A 13,986-nucleotide genomic window follows, 5' to 3' on the forward strand; every position below is an offset into this window, starting at 1 on the left:
CATTTAGTTCTTTAGTCATAATTCCCATGATTTTTTTTTAACATCTTTATGGAGTGTAATTGCTTTACAATGTTGTGTTAGTTTCTGCTGTATAACACAGTGAATCAGCTATATGCATATGTATATCCCCACATCCCCTCCCTCTTGCATCTCCCTCCCACCCTCCTTATCCCACCCCTCTAGGTGGTCGAGCACTGAGCTGATCTCCCTGTGCTATGCAGCTACTTCCCACTAGCTATTTTACATTTGGTAGTGTATATATGTCAGTGTTACTCTCTCACTTCGTCTCAGCTTACCCTTCCCCCTCGCCATGTCCTCAAGTCCATTCTCTACATCTGTAACTTTATTCATGACCTGCCCCAAGATTCGTGAGAACCATTTTTTGTTTTGTTTTTGGATTCCATATATATGGTTTAGCATACGGTATTTGTTTTTCTCTTTCTGACTTACTTCACTCTGTATGCCAGACTAAAAAACTAAAAATAGAACTACCATATGACCCAGCAATCTCACTACTGGGCATATACCCTGAGAAAACCATAATTCAAAAAAAGTCATGTACCACAATGTTCATCACAGCACTATTTACAATAGCTAGGACATGGAAGCAACCTAAGTGTCCATCGACAGATGTGTGAAAGCTTTTAAGTTTAATTAGGTCCCATTTGCTTATTTTTGTTTTTATTACTCTAGGAGGTAGGTTATAAAAGATCTTGCTGTGATTTATGTCAAAGAATGTTTTTCCTATATTTTCCTCTAAGAGTTTTATAGTGTCTGGTATTACATTTAGGTCTTTAATTCATTTGGAGTTTAGTTTTGTGTATGGTGTTAGGGAGTGTTCTAATTTCATTCTTTTACATGTGGCTGTCCAGTTTTCCCAGCACCACTTACTGAAGAGGCTGTCTTTTCTCCATTGTATATTCTTGCCTCCTTTGTCATAGATTAGTTGACCATAGGTGAGTGGGTTTATCTTTGGGCTTTCTATCCTGTACCATTGATTTATATTTCTGTTTTTGTGCCAGTACTATACTGTCTTGATTACTGTAGCTTTGTAGTATATTCTGAAGTCAGGGAGTCTGAGTCCTCCAGCTCCTTTTTTTTCCCCTAAAGATTGCTTTGGCTATTCAGGGTCTTTTGTGTTTTCATACAAATTGTAAAATATTTTTATTCTAATTCTGTGAAAAAATGCCATTGGTAATTTGATAGGGATTGCATTGAATCTGTAGATTGCTTTGGGTAGTATAGTCATTTTCACAATATTGATTTTACCAGTCCAGAAGCATGGTATATCTCTCCATCTTTTTGTGTCATCTTTGATTTCTTTCATCAGTGTTTTATAGTTTTTGGAGTACAGGTCTTTTGCCTCCTTAGGTAGGTTTATTACTAGGTATTTTATTATTTTTGTTGCAATGGTAAATGGGATTGTTTCCTTAATTTCTCTTTCTGATCTTTCGTCATTAGTGTATAGGAATGCAAGAGATTTCGTGCATTAATTTTGTATCCTGCAACCTTACCAGATTTATTGATTAGTTTTAATACTTTTCTGGTGGCATCTTTAGGATTTTCTATGTATAGTATCATGTCATCTTCAAACAGTGACAGTATTACTTCTTCTTTTCCAATTTGTATTGCTTTTATTTCTTCATCTTGTCTGATTGCTGTGGCTAGGACTTCCAATACCATGTTGAATAATAGTGGCATGAGTGGACATCCTTGTTTCATTCCTGATCTTAGAGGAAATGCTTTCAGCTTTGCACCATTTAGAATGATATTTGCTGTGGGTTTGTTGTATATGGCCTTTATTATGCTGAGGTAGTTTCCCTCTATGTCCTCTTTATGGAAAGTTTTTATCATAAATGGGTGTTGAATTTTGTCAAAAGCTTTTTCTGCATCTATTGAGATGATCATATAGTTTTTCTCCTTCCACTTGTTAATATGGTGTATCACATTGATTGATTTGTGTATATTGAAGAATCTTGCATCCCTGGGATAAATCCCACTTGATCATAATGTATGATAGTTTTAATGTGTTGTTGGATTCTGTTTGCTAGTATTTTGTTGAGGATTTTTGCATCTATATTCATGAGTGATATTGGTCTGTAATTTTCTTTTTTGTGTGATATCTTTGTCTGGTTTTGGTATCAGGGTGACGATGGCCTTGTAGAACGAGTTTGGGTGTGTTCCTCCCTCTGCAAGTTTTTGGAAGAGTTTGAGAGGATAGTTGTTAACTCTTCTCTAAATGTTTGATAGAATTCACCTATGAAGGCATCTGGTCCTGGACTTTTGTTTGTTGGAAGATTTTTAATTACAGTTTTAATTTCACTACTTGTGATTGGTCTGTTTATATTTTCTAATTCTTCCTGGTTCAGACTTGGAAAGTTGTACATTTCCAAGAATTATCCATTTCTTCCAGGTTGTCAATTTTATTGGCATAGAGTTGCTTGTAGTAGTCTCTCATGAGCCTTTGTATTTCTGTGGTAATTTCTCCTTTTTCAGTTGTAATTTCTCCTTTTTCATTTCTAATTTTTTTGATTTGAGTCTTCTCCCTTTTTGTCTTGATGAGTCTGGCTAAAGGTTTATCAATTTTGTTTATCTTCTCAAAGAATCAACTTTTAGTTTTATTGTTCTTTGCTATTCTTCATTTCTATTTCATTTATTTCTGCTTGATCTTTGTGATTTCTTTACTTCTGCTAACTTTGGGTTTTCTTTGTTCTTTTTCTAGTTGCTTTACGTGTAAGGTTAGATTATTTATTTGAGATTTTTCTTGTTTCTTGAGGTGAGCTTGAATTGCTATAAACTTCCCTCTTAGAACTGCTTTTGCTGCATCCCATAGGTTTTGGATCATTGTGTTTTCACTGTCATTTGTTTCTAGGTTTTTAAAAATTTCTTTGATTTCTTCAGTGATCCCTTGGTTATTTAGCAGTGCACTGTTTAGCCTCCATGTGTTTGTGTTTCTTACAGTTTTTTTTTTTTTCCTGTAATTGATTTCTAATCTCATAGCATTGTGGTCGGAAAAGATGCTTGATACGATTTCAGTTTTCTTAAATTTTCCAAGGCTTGATTTGTGATCCAAGATGTGATATATTCTGGCGAATGTTCCGTGTGCACTTGAGAAGAAAGTGTATTCTTCCGCTTTTGGGTGGAATGTCCTATAAATATCAATTAAGTCTATCTGGTCTATTGTGTCATTTAAAGCTTGTGTCTCCTTATTAATTTTCTGTCTGGATGATCTGTCTATTGGTGTAAGTGAGGTGTTAAAGTCCCCCACTATCATTGTGTTACTGTCAATTTCCTCTTTTATGGCTGTTAGCATTTTTCTTATGTATTGAGGTGCTCCTATGTTGGGTGCATATATATTTATAATTCTATGTTCTTCTTAGATTGATCCCTTGATCATTATCATTATGTAGTGTCCTTCCTTATCTCTTGTAACAGTCTTTTTTTTTAAGTCTATTTTATCTGATATGAGTATTGCTACTCCAGCTTTCTTGTGATTTCCATTTGCATAGAATATCTTTTTCCATTTCCTCACTTTCAGTCTGTATGTGTCCCTAGGTCTGAAGTAGGTCTCTTATAGACAGCATATATACGGTTCTTGTTTTTGTATCTATTCAGCGAGCCTGTGTCTTTTGGTTGGAGCATTTAATCCATTTACATGCAAAGTGATTATCGATATGTATGTTCTTATTACCATTTTCTTAATTGATTTGGGTTCGTTTTTATGGGTCTTTTTCTTCTCTGGTGTTTCCCGCCTAGAGAATTCCTTTAGCATTTGTTGTAGATCTGGTTTGGTGGTGCTGAATTCTCTTAGCTTTTGCTTGTCTGTAAGCCTTTGGATTTCTCCATCGAATGTGAATGAGATCCTTGCTGGGTAGAGTAATCTTGGTTGTAGTTTTTTCCCTTTTATCACTTTAAATATATGCTGCCACTCCTCAAGAAGCATTTGAATTGTGTTCCACTGAACTGCAAAATGGAGGGAGGTTTATAAAGGCAAAAAACACAAAATTACATAAATTGTCAAAAATTACAATTGGAGCTGGCAAGAAGTAACTGCTTTTTAAGCAAGGATTGATTAGGGGCCGAAATGGTTGCATAGTTACAACAGGAGAGCTTGAGACCACAAGGTTGCAGTTGGCAGCTGCTAGCAGATATTGTTTTGAGAATGGCTGGTGGTGTCCTTGAGTATGATACAGTTCCTTTAGTATGATACAGTTCCGAAAATTCAAGTTCTCAGTGATGAAGAAACATGTCTGATACCACATCCACAATGGCCACCAGCTCCATTTTGAATGCTTGAACCACAGTTACTCCATTTTGATTTTCAAATGCATTTTTTTGGTGTAATGTTTAAAGCAGATGTACAATGCATGTTTAATAGGCTGCAAACTGGCAGTTTTGGTTAGCCTAAAGTTCAGGTTAAATCATGTATAAGCCAGAATAACTTCCCCATACCTCAGTATGTGAAAATTACTTCCATTGATCCCACTGCTTAAAACATCCACATGAACACACCTGCCAAAAAGGCAGGGAATTGTATATATTCTGTATGGTCATGTTCCCAGTAAAAAGCAGGGGTCTGTTAATAAGAAAGGTGAAAATGGATATTGGGGTACTATGAGCAGTATGTGCCATTTAAGCTGATTCAGAAATTCATACACAAAGTAAATAACCAAGAAAAACAAACTTGAAAAAAGAGCAATGAGGAAAACTTGGCTTATGTTTATTACTAGAGATGAACAACAAAACTACAGTAATATATTAATGATCAATAGATCAATGGAACAGATTAATGAAACAGGCTACACTATGCAGATACATAGTATATGATAAAGATACCATTTTGAACCATGGGTAAAAGATAAAATACACTGAATGATCTGGAGACAGTAGAATAGTTACATTGGAGGAAGGTAAATGCCTGTGTCACTCTATACACAAAATAAATTTCAAATGGATTAAAGAGACCAAGGTTAAAAAGAAACTACACAAGTTCTAAAAATGTATGAAAATCATTTATAATTTTGGGTTGGAGGTCTTTCTAAGCAAGATATAAAGCCCAGAAGACATAAGGAAAAATACTGACAAATTTGGGACATGAAAGAAACTATTGCAGGGTGAAAGACACCCTAAATGAAGTTGAAAGAGGAGTGACAGAAGGGGAGAAAATATTTGCAATATGTTTAAGAGATCAAAGATTAAGTGAAAGAGCTCTAATTTATCAACCATTGTGTTGATAAATATTCAAATATTTATAATAGCCACTATGGTGAGGAAAGTAGGCCCTCTGTCAGATGGTTGATGGCTGAATAAATTGATTCGCCTTATTTAGGAGGGATATTTGGAAGTAACTTGCAAAATTTAAAATGCACATATAATTTGATCCAGCCATCTTACCTATAAATAGCTATACATTCGCCTGAAATCTGAAATGCATGTGAATGCAAAGATAACATTTCATCTAACCTAAAATGTATTGAGGTTGATGCTTTTTTACTATTACCAGAAGGTATCAAAAAAATACCACCTGGCTGGCAGCAATCATAAGATGTCATCAATTGTAAGATGCATTCCAGTCCCAGAGATGATAAAATGTGGAGGGAAAGGGTGTGTCTAAAAATTGCTGAAGCAGAATATATCTGAAGGAATTATCTTTGCAATATTATTTGTAACAATGAGAAATTGGAAACAACCTAAATACTTAGCAATAGGGGAATAATTAAATTGCCATACAAGCACAACAGTTGAATACTATATAGCCATTAGAAAGAATGAGAGACCTGTATGCTTTGACATGGAAGAATGTCTAAGACATACTGTTAAGAAGATAAAAGCAAGTTAGAATATAATGTATATATTAGAATTTTACTTGGAAAAACCACATGTGTGTATATATAAATATATAAATTCCAAACTATATATTTGTATAGAAATGCATAAAATTAAAAGTAATGTATTTACATAGAAAAAGTCTGAAAGAATACAGAAACAGTGTTTACATGTAAAGTGGGAAGTTGCATTGGGAAAGTGGTAACTTTTTGTTTTTCATTTAACCTATTTGTTTTTTCTTTTTTGTTTTTAAACAAGGATATAATCATATGTCATGTGTGTAATGTAAATGTTTTAAATGAATCTGGAAAATCAGAGCAGTATAAAGAATAAAATAAAAAACACCTAGAATCCAACCACCCAGATAACAGCACAATTAGCAGTTTTTGTGTATTTCCTTCTAATCTATTTTTCTTTGCAACTAGGTAGATGTTAATACTGTTCCTTGAGGTAGGAGAAGCAAGAAGAAGAGCAAGTTTAGGTGAGGTAGATGATAAATGGATTGGGGGCATGTTAAGTTGCTATTCCCTGTGGAACATTGAAATGGTGCTATCAAATAAGCAATTGGATATGTAGGCATGGAGCTATGGGGAACTCATGATCAACTTTTATAGTATTAATGCTTTCTCTTTCAATTGATGAGTTTTAATATTCATGTGTCTGACAAAAATAAAAATATAATTTCTTGTAGCAACATAGTGTAACACAGCTTCTTAGCCTTGGGATTCAACAGATCTTTCTTCCCCGCTATTCCCCACTCCCTATCCCAGCTGTACCATGTTCTAGTTTTGTCCGTCTTAGGAAAAACATTTAAATTAAGAAAAGCCCCAATTTTCTCATATATAAAATGAAGATACTATTATCTTCCCTGTATGATTGAAACAAAGATTAAATGAGTGTAAATAAACACCTAGTACTGTCTGGGGTGCTTAGTTGGCTTTCAACATTTACATTTTAGTTTTCTTACTGTTACATAAATGTCAGAGTTCATTTATTTATTTTTAATTAGAGATAAAAGAGAAAAGGATGTATTGGCTTGGTAAACCTTTATGTAAAATTAATACAGAAATTTAGTTTTTTTTCACATTTATTTTAACCGTCTTGATCTTTCATAATGTGTTTTGAAGATTACATTACATCTACTCTTTTCTCCATAACGTTTGTGCAGACCTTTGGTCAAAATTAATTATGAGCTGATAATCTGATATAATTAAAGGGAAATAATTAATAAATGGCTCATATAACAGAACCAATCATAATTATTCCCAATAATTTTTTCCTTCAGCATCAGAGTTCCTCAACTGTCAAGGATATTCATAACCTGCTAATGTTGGAGCTCCAAACTCAGCCACCACAAAGAGTTAAATAACTCTCCTCAACTGCGGTTTGAATTGCTTGTCAGAGCTGAGGTCACTCTCACTGTTAAATGACAGACGTTTGCTTGCAAATAACTTGTATCTCTTCTTGGGATATAAAGTTCAGTGCCTGCAACAACAGGGTGGTATTCTTTAATAACTTAAATTTATTCTTTAGAGATTTTACAAAGATGTCCTATTGCTCCTGGAGGACTCCCTTGACACCCAACTCTGCATTTTCTTTTTGCATAATGCCTACAATTTAGAGCCACTAAGCTCCCTGTTGTATAGCTCCTATATCCTTGGTTCAGCATAACCAAAATACTCATAAATCTCCTTTTCTTTCAGTAGCTTTCTGCAGCAGCTGGGGTATGACAGTGATGTCCCTGATCTATAATTTCAGACAGCCCTAGGGTGAACAGACAGACCAATCCAGAGCTACTACGTCAGATAAAGTGATGTTGTTTGTACAACTCAGTGTCCTCAAGAGGTAGTCATGTAATACTCCCAATTTGTATTCTGCATAAAACTCCTTTTACAAGTTATAAACTTCCTACAGGGAACAAACGTATCCAGCTAAAGGATGCTGAACATATGACTATGTAATGTAATTTTAAACCCAAAAGGAATGGGCTAAGTCTTTTCCATCCTAGAAGCTGAAAGCTATAAAAGAACCCACAGTTTCTATTTAAGAGTGACATTCTTCAATTTGGAATTCTAATCAAGCAATGTGTTCCTAAGACCCTGTGTTTGGTATGTGGTGCTAGGAATATGACTGATTAATGCAAATATTTGAATTGTACATATCATGAGACTTTATTCATAGTTATCACAAAAAGCTAATTATTGTTTTATTATTTGTGTTTTATTGACTTACATTTGAGGCAGCTATTAAATGTTCCTGTTATCACATTAATTACATTAGAGAAATCTTGACTAAATTATATACTTGTGTTTTTATTTGCATGGTACTTCCTAATTCTTCTGTCATTCGAGATCAGGGATTCTTAATCTTGGCACTGTTGACATTCTGGAGAGTCTAATTCTTTGTTGTGGAAGGCTGTCCTGTGCATTATAGGATGGTTAGCAACATCCATGGCCTCTGCTTCATAGATTCCAGTAGCATACTGCCTGTCGTGACAGTCAAAAATGTTTCCAGTCATCGACAAATGTCCCTTTGGAGGCAAAATCTCTCCCAGTTGAGAACCACTGGTCTAGATGTATTAAAAACAGTTGGGTGTGGAATTTGAACTCTAAATGTTTTGCTTGAATGTATTAGGGTTAAAAAAAAAAGCCTCCTTAGGAAAAAAAAAAAAAAACCTCCTTAGATTCAGTGGTTCTAGGAAGCATTCGCAGGCTTTTTGACCTTTTCTCCCTCTACTCACCAATAGACGTGCTGTAGATATTTCTTTCTCTACCCTATCCTGGAGTCCTCCGCTTCCCAGAAAGGTCTGTGTCTTACTCTTTCTTCCACCTCCAGCTTCTAACACAATGCCTTGCATATGGTAGGCGCTCAAAAATAAAATGAACTGATTGTATGAATGAATGTTCTAGTTATTTTTCTCTTGGAAGTATATGTCTATAAATATACAGACCTTTTTGAGAATAGATGTGTCCAGCTATTTTATTTTGTTTTGTGTTACCTACTTTCTATAAGTCTGAATGTTCATGAAACATTATTTATTCACCTCACATCCACTGAGTGCTTACTAGGTGCCAGACATTAATACCAGGAGCTGAGGATACAGTTATAAACAAATGAACATAATCCTTGTCCTCAGGAGTCTTACAGAGGGCTAAGCGGTGATTACAATTCAGGAGTGGCCTACTCACTTAGCTCTGTCTGACCGCACTGGTTTCCAAACAAATCAAAATTGTACATGCCTAGAAACCACCTCTGGATACATGGCATGTTAGAAACGTGGCCTGTAGACTTTAAGGGTTTCCCTTCTGCTTCAGAGATCCTAAATTATTTCTTCTAGCTTTTCCCACACTCCAAAACACCAGAGGAGGAAATCTGGAGTCAACAGCGGTGGGGTTATCTTTGGGAAGTAATGAAGAGTCAGAGCTCTGTTCATGAGAACACGGGGGGCCTGCCAGGAACCTAGAGAGGCAGCATTCCAAGGAAGCACAAGATTTTGAGTGAGAAAAGAAAGTGCTGAATAGCTTTCTTTCTCCTCTAGTTACAGATGCATCCCTAAATTTCATTAGGCTCAATCAGCTGTCTGTGGGTACTGATGGGATACAGTAACCACCCAAATTCTCCTGCTCTCACCCCTACCTGCTTGCTAACTTATTCTCTCTAGTTCCCTTGTAAAGTCCTCACCCCCACTCCAGCTTTCCACACCAGGGAGTATCCCACATGTTCATGAATATTTGTTCACACTGCTTTCAGTCACTGCCAGACACTGAGCTCTCCCCTCTGCATGACATCTCTGAAAGCTTCATTTGAATCTACCTTTGGTACCATGCCAGCAGTTCCATATGTGATCCTGCAGATGTCTTTCTGACCACATCTCTTACCTTACTCATGATGCCACAGGTACACTGGCCTTCTTTCTGCTCCTCTGACATATCACACTTTGCTCCTGTCTCCTGGCCATTGTGTTTAGTATTTTCTCTGCCCAGAATGCTCTTTGCCCAAACCATGGCATGACTGGGTCTCTTTCCTCATCCAGCGAGGTTAAACCACAGCTTTCTCAGAGGACTTCCCATGTAGTCATTGTCTATCCCTTTACCCTTTTACTGCTCACTAGATGTAGAATCATTTTATTTATTTGTTCATCACCTGTCTCCTTCACTAGAGTGTAAGCCCCATGAGAACAGGAATTTTTTCTTTGAATTCAGCACTGGATCCTCGGCACCTGGAATGCGGGCAGGCGCTCAGTAAGTACTTACTGACGTAACTAGTTAAGCAGTCAGTGCTGCCACACACACACAGGAGTTCTTACGGCTGAGCCGAGGTGTGTGTCAAAAAGGGAAAGAATATGTTATCCTTATTAGCATCTTATTTTATTAGGACAACTTTCTCAACTTCAGCACTACTGACATTTTGGACAGAATAATTCTTTGTTGTGGGGTTGTCCTGCATTGTAGGATGTTTAGCAGCATCCCTGGACTCTACCCACTGGATGCCACCCCTCCCCAATTTAAGACAAGCAAAAATATCCCCAGACATTGCCAAATATCTACCTGGGGGCAAAATCACCTCCGGTTGAAAACCACTTTATTAAAGAGATCCAAAGCTGGGAAACTTGAACATCTATGTCTTACAGAGTTTTTGGAGGTATAGTTTGTTCCGGTCATTTTTATAATAACGCTAAGTAATGTCCCCCAAACTCAGTGGTGTGCAGCAATATACATATTTTGTTTTGTTTTGTATTTTGTTTTTGTCATGTGTCTGCAGTTTGCCTGGGATTGGTATGGTATTGGTAGAATATTGGTCGGGCTGAGCTAGGTTTGGCTTCAAGCTGCAGATTTGATCCAGTCTGTTCCAAATATCTCTCATTTTCCTTGGGTCAATGGCCACCTGAGTCCATTCATGATGAAAAGGAGATGTGCAAAAAGGGAAACCCAATCATGTTAGTGTATTTCAAGCCTCTGCTTTTGTCATATTCTCAAACATCATTGAAAAAGCAAGACACGTGGCCAAGACCAAAGTCAAAGGGTGGGGAAATATACCACCTGCAGTGGGAAGTGGGGGGGATTGAGTATTTGCTGAATGGTAACCCAAACGATCACACACATCTTTCAATTTTCTCTCACAGTTCTCTCTTTAGACATAGAACCAATAGACTAGAGCAGGAGACATATCTAAGTGATAATCACACTGAAATCTTCCCCGACAATTATTTTCTTAATGGGTCCTTCTTGCTTTTCCCCTCCGGATTAGTTTGTTTCAGGATGATTCTTAGTTTAATTTGAGCCCCTCTTAGGCTTTAAGGTAGAAAACTCCTAAAAAGAGTTTTGATAAAATATTTGACGTTTATGCTTTGAAGAGTCTTTGAAGAACAGAGCTATTATTAATTTACTTTTTTATAATGTTCTCTTACACTCACCATAAAGTAATTTTGGTGGTTGAATCCGTTTTGATCGTGTCTTTACTGCAAGCAACAAAAACTGACTTATGTTGGCTTAAACAAATAGGGTTTACTTTTCTCACATAAGAAATCTGGAGTCAGACAACTACTGACATTGGTTCAGCTGCTCCATGTTGTCTGTCGATCCTTCTGGCCTTTCCCTCATCATGTCAAGACACAATGGCAGCTCCAGGTAATGTATCTACATTGAAAGCAGGAAGAAAGGATGGCAGGGAAGGCAGTCTTCAGACATATCCATCTCCATTATTGGGAAAGCAAATATTTTCCCGGAAATTCTCCAGCAGACTTCTGCTTATGTCTCTTTGGCCAGAACTTATCACTTGGTCATCTCCAGCTGCTTATAGTGGAAGATGGCAAGGAAGAAGACAGCTGGCAAAGACCATTGAGTCAGTTTTCTAGCAAGCTCTGGGGAAGGGTTTTGATATGCTACGATTCAGAGGAAAATAGTAGTTATAAATAAGTAACAATAGTAATAGCCTCAATTGGTCGAACATTGACACACCAGGGATTGTGTTAGTTGCCTTGCATTTATTGTTATTTAACTCTCATCCAAACTCAGATCAGGACAACAGAGGGGCTCAGAGTGGTTAATTAATTCCCCCAAACCCATCAAACCCCAGTACACACAGCTGGTAAATAAAAGAGCTGTAATTCATGCCTAGTTCTCTCTGATACCAAAGTTTGTGTCCTTAACTTTGTTATGAGTACGGTTTAATTGCCAAATAATATTTTTTGTTTTGTTTTGTTTAGTTTTTGATGGAAATGTTTGTCATCTTTATTGTAGTGATGGTTTTATTTGTACATACATTTGTCAAAACTGAATAAATTGCATACTTCATATATGTGTGGTTTCATATCAGTTATATCTCAATAAGGTTGGAGAAAAGTGAATGCTTTAAAAAATCATGTATTAGCACCTTTAATTCCAATCCAATATTACAGGATTCTTCCTCTCCTTTCCCATTCTTTATTTGTATCTCATCCCTCCACAATGATTCTCTCAAATACGTTCTTAACCTCCCTGGATCTCAACAACATCAATAAATTTACTCGTAGGCTCATTGCCATAACATATGCAAATAATTTTGAAATTGCTGTACCCATACCACTACCAAAACAATACTATTAGAAAAAGTCAAAATTCCTTTACAGTTCTTATTTTTAGAATATGTCTCACTGAGGATGTACAGTCCAAATACTAACCAAAAGTTAGTTGGATTAAATTTTTTCCTTTCTATATAGTTATCTTACCAATTTAACATGTAGATATGTTAATTTGTTTCTTCTTTTCGAATTTTATTAAAAATTTTTTTAAACAGAAGGTTCTTATTAGTCATCAATTTTATACACATCAGTGTATACATGTCAATCCCAATCGCCAAATTCATCACACAGCCACCCCCCCCGTCGCTTACCCCCTTGGTGTCCATATGTTTGTTCTCTACATCTGTGTCTCTATTTCTGCCCTGAAAACTGGTTCATCTGTACCATTATTCTAGGTTCCACATATATGCGTTAATATATGATATTTGTTTTTCTCTTTCTGACTGACTTCACTCTGTATGAAAGTCTCTAGGTCCACCCACATCTCTATAAATGACCCAATTTCGTTCTTTTTTATGGCTGAGTAATATTCCATTGTATATATGTACCACATCTTATTTATCCATTCGTCTGTCAATGGGCATTTAGGTTGCTTCCATTACCTGGCTATTGTAAATAGTGCTGCAATGAACACTGGGGTGCATGTGTCTTTTTGAATTATGATTTTCTCAGGGTATATACCCAGTAGTGGGATTGCTACATTATATGGTAATTGTATTTTTAGTTTTTTAAGGAACCTCCATAGTGGCTGTAAGAATTTACATTCCCACCAACAGTGCAAGAGGGCTCCCTTTTCTCCACACCCTCTCCAGCATTTGCTGTTTGTAGATTTTCTGATGATGCCCATTCTAACTGGTGTGAGGTGATACCTCATTGTAGTTTTGATTTGCATTTCTCTAATAATTAGTGATATTGAGCATCTTTTCATGTGCTTCTTGGCCATCTGTATGTCTTCTTTGGAGAAGTGTCTATTTAGGTCTTCTGCCTATTTTTGGATTGGGTTTTTTTTTTTTAATATTGAGCTGCAAGAGCTGTTTATATATTTTGGAGATTAATCCTATGTCCATTGATTCATTGGCAAATATTTTCTCCCATTCTGAGGGTTGTCTTTTCGTCTTGTTTATGGTTTCCTTTGCTGTGCAAAAGCTTTGAAGTTTCATTAGGTCCCATTTGTTTATTTTTGTTTTTATTTCCATTACTCTAAGAAGTGGATCAAAAAAGATCTTGGTGTGATTTATGTCAAAGAGTGTTCTTCCTGTGTTTTCCTCTAAGAGTTTTATAGTGTCCAGTCTTACATTTAGGTCTCTAATCCATTTTGAGTTTATTTTTGTGTATGGTGTTAGGGAGTGTTCTAATTTCATTCTTTTACATGTAGCTGTCCAGTTTTCCCGGCACCACTTATTGAAGAGGCTGTCTTTTCTCCATTGTATATCCTTGCCTCCTTTGTCATAGATTAGTTGACCATAGGTGCGTGGGTTTATCTCTGGGCTTTCTATCTTGTTCCATTGATCTATGTTTCTGTTTTTGTGCCATACCAATTGTCTTGATTACTGTAGCTTTGTAGTATAGTCTGAAGTCAGGGAGTCTGATTCCTCCAGCTC

Source organism: Mesoplodon densirostris, chromosome 2, assembly GCF_025265405.1.
Source record: "Mesoplodon densirostris isolate mMesDen1 chromosome 2, mMesDen1 primary haplotype, whole genome shotgun sequence".
Taxonomy (NCBI): Eukaryota; Metazoa; Chordata; class Mammalia; order Artiodactyla; family Ziphiidae; genus Mesoplodon; species Mesoplodon densirostris.